The 9273-nt window shown below is 41.3% G+C and overlaps 1 non-coding gene across 1 annotated transcript; it reads right to left on the bottom strand.

The window, feature by feature from the left end:
• Window positions 1-8937: 8937 nt before the first annotated feature.
• Window positions 8938-9010, bottom strand: TRNAK-CUU. The gene has a single exon. It is a non-coding gene; the product is annotated as a tRNA-Lys (tRNA).
• Window positions 9011-9273: the final 263 nt, after the last annotated feature.

The raw sequence follows: 9273 nt of genomic DNA, 5'->3' as shown, positions 1-9273 counted from the left end.
AAAAAAAAAAAAAAAAAAAAAAAAAAAAAAAAAAAAAAAAAAGAATTACCAATGTGAATTTTAAAAGTACAAGATTGTTAATAAACTATTATTTATATTTAAGTAGTCTTGTGAACTTTTATGGCATTAGATGGGTCTTTAGCCAGTTCTTCCAGTCTTTTATTTCCTGGTTGTTTGCCTCTTGCAATAATTTACATTTGAAAAGAACCATATTTTCTAAAATGTATTTTTGCTAAATGTTAGTTCCTTGAGTATCAAGAGTTCTTTGAGATGTTAATAGACGTTATTTGGTTAAAAAAAAAAAAGAGCTTTGACTCCATTCTCTTTGCTAGGCCTACTTTAAGCAACGAGCTGTAAATTTCAGAACATTAGAAGATAGATCAGTTGAGATTTTTCTTCATTTTATTTTCCTTCTATGAATAATTAAATATTAGCTGTGTTTTCAGCTCTCAGCTGGTAAGAACGTTGCCTTTTTTAGATGTTGGTGTCCTCTTTCAATTAACACATACCCATTACCCTGCCAAATCTCACCAGTATTAAGTAATTATTTATTAACATATAGTGCATACAATGTGCTGCCACTGTATATGCTTTAACACCTAGTTTCTCAAATTTTGCAACAATCCCAATTCAATTACTGAGCACTTTTCTTTTCTTTATTTGTTTTTTCTTTTTCTTTTTTTTCTTGAGACAGGGTCTGGCTCTGTTCCCAGATTGGAGAGAGGAGACCACTCCTCATATTGTCTTATACTTAATTTCTTGTTTACTGAAAAGGTAGAAGTTAAAAGAATAGACAGAAGTGAAATTCATAGTCAGACAGCCCAGTACCACATTTCAGGCCTGGTAGTTAAAATTCAACCCCTGACCTCACCGCTTGTGGTATCTATAGATTCTAGACATTGTATGAAGAAGCATTGTGAAACTCCCTGTTCTGTTCTGTTTTATTCTGATTACTGGTGCATTGTAGCCCTCAGTCATGTACCCATTGCTTGCTCAATTGATCATGACCCCCACTTCACGCAGCCCCTTTAGAGTTGTGAGCCCTTAAAAAGGACAGGAATTACTTATTCAGAGAGCTCAGTTTCTAGGACGTAAGTCTGCCAATGCTCCCAGCTGAATGAACCTCTTTCCTTCCACAATCCGGTGTCTGAGGGATTTTTGTCTATGACTCCTCCTGCTACAGGAGTGCTGTGGCATGGACATGGCTCACTGCAAGTTCTGCCTCATGGGGCTTAAACCATCCTCCTACTCAGCCTCCCGACTACCTGGGAGTACAGGCACCTGACACCATGCCTGGCTACTTGTTGTATTTTTTGTAGAGACTGGGTTTCACCATGTTGGCCAGGCTGGTCTTTACTTCCCAAAGTGTTATGATTACAGGAATGAGTCACAGTGCCCAGCCTGAGCCATTTTCAAACCCAGTATGTTCAGCCTCTTAATGTGAATCATTAGCTAGGAACTTGCCTTGCTCTAATCTCATCCATACACAAATTTTACATGACTTTTGACATCTAAAGAAGCTCTTTGGATTAAAACAGAAATAATAAAGGGATATGTTCTTAGGCTTGTCCCTAAAATAAACTCTTGCCTAAACTTTCTTCCTTTACAAAAGAATAGAAGAAAATGTTTGGAGATTTCTCAGAAATTACAAAAGGGACACAATTATTACAGTTTTTAGTTGTGTTGTGTTTTTTATATGTTACTCTTGAAGGAGGTTATTTTCTCTCTATAGTTTTTTATTTTGAAAAGTTTTTTTTTTTTTTTTTTTTTTGAGACGGAGTCTCGCTCTGTTGCCCAGGTTGGAGTGCAGTGGCCGGATCTCAGCTCACTGCAAGCTCCGCCTCCCCGGTTTAGGACATTCTCCTGCCTCAGCCTCCGGAGTAGCTGGGACTACAGGCGCCCGCCACTTCGCCCGGCTAGTTTTTTGTATTTTTTTAGTAGGACGGGGTTTCACCATGTTAGCCAGGCTGATCTCGATCTCCTGACCTCGTGATCCGCCCGTCTCGGCCTCCCAAAGTGCTGGGATTACAGGCCTGAGCCACCGCGCCCGGCCGAAAGGTTTTAAATTTACAAAAAGGAATTGAAATAATATTGCAGTGAACAATATATACACTCCACAATCAACAATTGCTAGTATTTGCCATACTCGCTTTAAATCAATCTCTGTTTCTTGTGTGTGCACACATACAGCATGTACATTTCTTTTGCTGAACTGTTTGAAAATAAGTGACAGATGTGATGACTTTACCATTTAAACACTTCAGCAAGCACTCCTACATGTAAGAGCATTCTACACATCATAAACTTGTTATCACTCCTGGGAAAAGTATCAGTAATTTCATTGTATCTAATAACTGGCTTATGATCCAATTTCTCTAGTTATCCCAAGAATATATTTATGTATTTATTTTTTCGAATAGAATTCAGTATAGAGTCACTCATTCCATGTGGTTGTAATGTCTTTAGTCTCTCAATATTTTTATAACGTTGACTTTTTAAAGACCATTGATTCATAGTTTTGTTGCATTTGATCCTCTATGTTCTATACATTAGAAGGTATGTCTAGAAACTTGATTCAATTCAACTTAAAATATTTTTGGCTAAAGTATTTCATAGATGATGCTAGTATTTCATATTGTAATACATTAGATGGCCCAAATATTTTCAATTTTCATTTTAGATTGCTTTTAAGATTATATTTAAAATCATATATCCATACAAGGCTAACTTTTTTTTTTTGAGACGGAGTCTCACTCTGTCACTCAGGCTGGAGTGCAGTGATGCAATTTCGGCTCACTGCAACCTCTGCCTCCTGGGTTCAAGCAATTCTTGTGCCTCAGCCTCCCAAGTAGCTGGGATTAGAGGTGCGAGCCACCACACCCAACTAATTTTTGTATTTTTGGTAGAGACAGGGTTTTGCCATATTGGCCAGGCTGGTCTTGAACTCCTGACCTCAGGTGATGCACCTGCCTTGTCCTCTCAAAGTGCTGGGATTACAGGCGTGAGCCATCATGCCCAGCAGGCTAATTTTTTTTATTTTTTTTATTTTTTAATTTTTATTTATTTATTTTTTTTGAGACAGAGTTTTGCTCTTGTTGTCCAGGTTAAAGTGCAGTGGCGTGATCTCGGCTTACTGCAATCTCTACCTCCTGGGTTCAAATTATTCTCCTGCCTTAGCTTCCCGAGTAGCTGGGATTACAGGCACCCACCATCTCGCCCTGCTAATTTTTGTATTTTTAGTAGAGATGCGGTTTCACTATGTTGGCCAGGCTACTCTCGAACTCCTGACCTCAGGTGATCCACCTGCCTCGGCATCCTAGAGTGCTGGGATTAGAGGCATGAGCCACCACGCCTGGCCCCACTAACTTTTTTTGATGCTATTTCTAGCACTCAAATCCTAGAATTATTTACAGAAACATAAAGCAATGCACATGCTTTATCTTTTTTTATTTTATTTAATTTTTTTGAGACAGGGTCTTGCTCTGTCATCAAGGCTGGAGTGCAGTGGCTCAATCACAGCTCACTGCAGCCTCAACCTCCTGAGCTCAAGCGATCCTCCCACCTCAGCCTCCCAAGTAACTGGGACTACAGGTGTGCACCACCACACCCAGCTAATTTTTGTATTTTTTGAAAAAGAATTAAAAAAAAAAAAATAGAGACAGGGTCTCTCTATGTTGCCCAGGCTGGTCTTCAACTCCTAGCCTCAAGCAATCCTCCTGCCTTGACCTCCCAAAGTGCTGGAATTACAGGCATGAGCCATCACACCTGACTGCATCTTCATTTCCTATTGCCAGACAATTAAAATATAGCTGTGGATGTAATTTTTGTTAAATCAGTCAAGTTCACCCAGTAGATATATGGCAATTTTCATTTTTCTTTTTTCTTACAGTGCTTTATACATTCAGAGAAACTTTTCTGGTAACAAACTATGGAAACGACCACTGAAAGTAGTCTTGATGGCAGCTTTCTTGAAGGCAGGGACTATATCATGTTCATATTTTTATTAAATGTCCAGCAATGAAAAGGTGCTTAATAAAAATGTGTTTGTCAATTGTTTTGAAAGACACTGTATCTTTTTTAAAGTAGACTTAGAGAACAGTCAAGTCTCACTGTACTGAAGAAAAGTTACTGTGGTCAAATTCATCCATTTTATGTTAACTCATAATTCTCAGTTTCATGGTGTATACACCAACAATACACCCAAATCCTAGGGAGTCCATCTAGTTAGTTACTTAGTTTATTTATTTATTTAGTGACAGGGTCTCGCTCTGTCACCCAGGCTGGAGTGTAGTGGTGCAATCATGGCTCACTGTTACCTCTGCCACCTGTGTTCAAGCGATCCTCCCACCTCAGCCTCCCCAGTAGCTGGAACTTGACATGAGCACCACTACATCCAACTAATTTTTGTATTTTTTGTAGAGATGGGGTTTTGCCATGTTGGCCAGGCTGGTCTTGAACTCCTGAGCTCAACTGATCTGCTCACCTTGGCCTCCCAAAGTGCTGAGATTACAGACGTAAAACACTGTGACAGTCCCCATCTAGTTTAATACTTGTAATTTCCTGTGCCCAACTCTATGTGCTATTTATCTAAGTAAATAAAATATGGAATCGTTTTAAAACTGGATATAACATCACATGGAGCAGGTGATGAATTACTGTTAATATTCAGGTTACTGAGTAAAGAAAAAAGGGCCTGTGATGCCTTATGCCTGTAATCCTAGCATTTTGGGAGGACGAGGCAGGAGGATTCCTTGAGCCAGGGATTTGAGACCAGGCTGGGCAACATAGGGAGATCTACAAAAAAAAAAAAAAAAGAAGAAGAAGAGGAAGAGGAAGAGGAAGAAGAAGAAAAGAAGAAGAAGAAGAAAAAAAAGAAGAAGAAGAAGGAGAAGAAGAAGAAGAAGAAAAAGAAGAAGAAGAAGAAGAAAGGAAGGTTTGGATGGCAGAGGACATACAGTGGTAATTTGTCATCGTGTCTCCAGATGGCAGAGGACAGACAGTGGTAATTTGTCATCGTGTCTCCAGTGTGCTCAGAGGTGAGCATTCTCTCCATGCAATATCCATGTTCTGGGGCTCCTTACAGACGCAGTGGGCTGCAGACCTGATATATCAAGTCTTCACAGTGATATAACTCTTGTTATCATTGAACCCCTTTTGCTCTGATTAAATAGTAGAGAACATTTTATGCGAATTCAGTCTTTCCAAGTTTGAGGGCAATTTTTAAAAAAATACACTGGGCCACTTAACACTTCTATTCGTTGGTATGGATGTATAAGGTTGGTGTTCTGCCCTTAAAGTTATCCTTGACTATTCTTCTCATTCCCATTCAAATCTACCAGGAAATCTTACTGATTCAGCCTTCCAGATAGACCCACTTCTCCTCTTTCCCTGCTAGTACTCTGATCTTTCTTAATACTTTTTGTCACCAGGAGTCTCTTAATTGGTTTCCTTGTTTCTATCATTGTCCCCCTAAGGTCTTTTCTCAACACAACAGTTAAAATTATCTTTTTAAAAGGTAAGTTAGATTCTGTTACATCGGGAGAACCCGCTCCCGAAGTGTAACGTGGGTTCTTTTCTATTTCCTAAGTGTCTCGGCTGGGCTGAGAAATAAAGGGAAAGAGCACGAGAGAGAGAAATTTAAAGCTGGGTGTCCGGAGGAGACATCACATGTCGGCAGTTTCCGTGATGTTCCCCGAGCTGTAAAACCAGCAAATTTTTATTAGTGATTTTCAAAAGGGGAGGGAGTGCACGAATAGGGTGTGGGTCACAGAGATCACATACTTCACAAGGTAATAAAATATCACAAGGCAAATGGAGGCAGGGCGAGATCACAGGACCACCGGATGAGGCGAAATTAAAATTGCTAATGAAGTTTCGGGCACGCATTGTCGTTGATAACATCTTATCAGGAAAAAGGGTTTGAGAGCAGACTACCTGTCTGACCAAAATTTATTAGGTGGGAATTTTCCTGCTCCTAATAAGCCTGGGAACGCTACAGGAGACCGGGGCTTATTTCATCCCTTCGGCTTCGACCATAAAAGACGGCACGCTTCTAAAGGGGCCGTTTATAGACCTACCCTCAGGGCGCTTTCTCTTTCTCAGGGATGTTCCTTGCTGAGAAAAATAATTCAGCGATATTTCTCCTATTTGCTTAAAAAGAGGAGAAATATAGCTCTGTTCCGTTCTACTCACCGGCGGCCAGTTCAAAGTTACCTCTTTTGTTCCCTGAACATCGCTGTTATCCTGTTCTTTTTTAAAAGATGCCCAGATTTCATATTGTTCAAACACACATGCTCTACAAACAATTTGTGCAGTTGACACAATCACAGGGTCCTGAGGCAACATTCATCCGCCTCAGTTTCTGAAGAAGATGATGGGATTAAGAGATTAAAGTAAAGACAGGCACAGGAAAACACAAGGGTATTGATTGGGGAAGTGATAAGTGTCCATGAAATCGTCACAATTTATGTTCAGAGATTACAGTAAAGACAGACGTAAGAAATTATAAAAGTATTAATCTGGGGAACTAATAAATGTCCATGAAATCTTCACAATTTATGTTCTTCAGCCACGGCTTCAGCCAGTCTCTCCGTTCGGGGTCCCGGACTTCCCGCAACACTGTTACTCTTCTGTTCTGAACCTTCACAGACTTCCCATCTCTCAGTTAAATCTAAAGTCCTTAAAGCCCAGAAGGCTCCATATCTTTTTGACTTCCTTCCCACTATTCTTCTCTCATACTGCTGCAGCCACACTGCCCCCCTGCTGTTTCTATAGTATACCAGACTGTGCTTTTGCCTTAGGCTCTACTTGATTCCTCTACTTAGAAACTTTCTTTTTTGAGTCTCACTCTGTCTCCCAGGCTGGAGTGCAGTGGTGAGATCTCCGCCCACTGCAACCTCCGCCTCCCGGGCTCAAGCGTTTCTCCTGCCCCAGCCTCCTGAGTAACTGGGATTACAGGCACACACCACCACACCCGGCTAATTTTTGTATTTTTAGTAGATACGGGGTTTCACCGTGTTGGCCAGGCTGGTTTCTAACTCCTGATCTAAAGTGATTCGCCCACCTCGACCTCCCAAAGTGCTGGGATTACAGGCCTGAGCTACGCGCCCAGCTAGGAACTCTTTTATTTTTATTTATTTTGTTTTATTTTTGAGACGGAGTTTCGCTCCTGTTGCCCAGGCTGGAGTGCAATGGCGCAATCTCGGCTCACCGCAACCTCCGCCTCCCAGGTTCAAGCGATTCTCCTGCCTCAGCCTCCCAAGTAGCTGGGATTACAGGCATGCGCCACTACACCCGGCAAATTTTTTTTTTTGTATTTTTAGTAGAGACGGAGTTTCGCCATGTTCGTTGGGCTGGTCTCCAACACCCGACCTCAGGTGATCTGCCTGCCTCAGCCTCCCAAAGTGCTGGGAATTATAGGCGTGAGCCACCGCGCCCGGCCTATTTTAATGTTTTTATTTTTATTTTTGAGAGGGAGTTTCCCTCTTGTGGCCCAGGCTGGAGTGCAGTGGCGCCATCTCGGCTCACCGCAACCTCCGCCTCCCGGGTTCAAGCCATTCTCCTGCCTCAGCGTCCAGAGTAGCTGGGATTACAGGCCTGCACCACCAGGCCCGGCTAATTTTTGTACTTTTAGTAGAGACGGGTTTCACCGTGTTGGCCAGGCTGGTCTGGAACTGTTGACCTCAAGTGATCCACCCGCCTCGGCCTCCCAAAGTGCTGAGATCGCAGGCGTGAGCCACCACGCCTGGTCCAGGAACCCTTTTTGATAATATTTTTTGACCGTCTTTGCTCAAATGTCACCTCCATGAGGCCCAGCTCTGCTACCCTAGCCAATACTGCAACATGCACCACAGCATTCCTAGCGCTTCCAATTACGTTCTAACATCCTACGTAGCTGACTTTTTTTTCTTCTTACCTTTTTATTTGTTACTTTTATACTTAATACTTACTGTTTGCCTCCCTCCATAGAATGTGAGGGGCAGAAATCTTAGTTTTGTTCACTCATGGATCTCTAACACCCAAAACAATGCCTAACACCTATGGTTCTCAATAAATGTGTGTAATGAATGAATGGATAAGTATCTTTCATTTATGTAGGAAACATGTATTAATCAGAAGCTCATCCTTCTGGAGTTTCCCTGAACTGGGAATGGCAGGAAAACATGTAACATCAAGTTTCTCAACCCAAAAAGCGAATACCTTACATCTATTATAGAAACATGGTGGTGTTTTCCATAAGGCGTTGATTGCCTGTGGAATTCTAGACTGAATAGGCAGCCAACTTGCTATATGTATCATAAAATAAAAAAAGGACCTTATAAAACAATGGTTTCTAAAGCATTGGAGATTCAGATCCTGTGAATCTGAGTTAGGGCCCAGGAATCTAAAATTTTAGAAGTGCCTCAGGTGATTCACATGTACAACCAGTCTTGGATACCTGAGCTGGAACATTTTCTTTATATTGCCCTGACACCTGAAGAGATGGAACTATGTTAGTGAAGTGAGAGGAAAGTATGTGGCTAACTGGGCTTTTGAAATCAACGAAGAGGTGTATGGTATGCTTTTTTAACTCATAGTCATGGATCCTTCTTCCTGCCTCATAAACCTTTTTTGCTGGGATTTGTGCTTCAGAATTAGCCCAGGAACTTATTAAATATACAAGAGCTCATGCCCTACCACCGACCTACATAACCTATGTTTAAGTATCTCTGGTTTTACAAAACCTCTAGGCGAGAGAAAAGTGTATCCACACCAGGGAGCGCTGAGACTAAGTTCAGCTAGAATTTCAGAGAAGGCTGGAATATGTCAGTCAAGTCAGTAAGGCTAAAATGGTCACCACGATCACATTCTTTCAGAGTAGATGAGCTTTAATAATGCCCTTTTTTTTTGGACAGCAATGAGGAAACTGAAAACATTTGAGAATGAATTAAAACAAGGCGCCCAACGTGGGGCTCGAACCCACGACCCTGAGATTAAGAGTCTCATGCTCTACCGACTGAGCTAGCCGGGCTCATGAAGGGTCTTCCCCCAATAGGCTAAGAGTATACATAACTTCTTTTGTACAGTTGGGATTGTGGATTTTATGTTTATGTTGATTTTATAGGCAAGATGAAATGAAACTCAAAGGACATAAACATTATCTGAATCATTAATATGCATTCCACTCACTTTCTCTACATCTTCCCTCTTTTCCCCATTCTCACCAATTTGTGTTGATAGACCACAGAATGTTTCCAGAACCTAAAAGTCAGTGTCATTGGATGCTTACCAGAG

Source organism: Theropithecus gelada, chromosome 4, assembly GCF_003255815.1.
Source record: "Theropithecus gelada isolate Dixy chromosome 4, Tgel_1.0, whole genome shotgun sequence".
Taxonomy (NCBI): Eukaryota; Metazoa; Chordata; class Mammalia; order Primates; family Cercopithecidae; genus Theropithecus; species Theropithecus gelada.
Note: the sequence above shows the minus strand (reverse complement) of the source record. Positions and strands in the feature narration are given on the sequence as shown.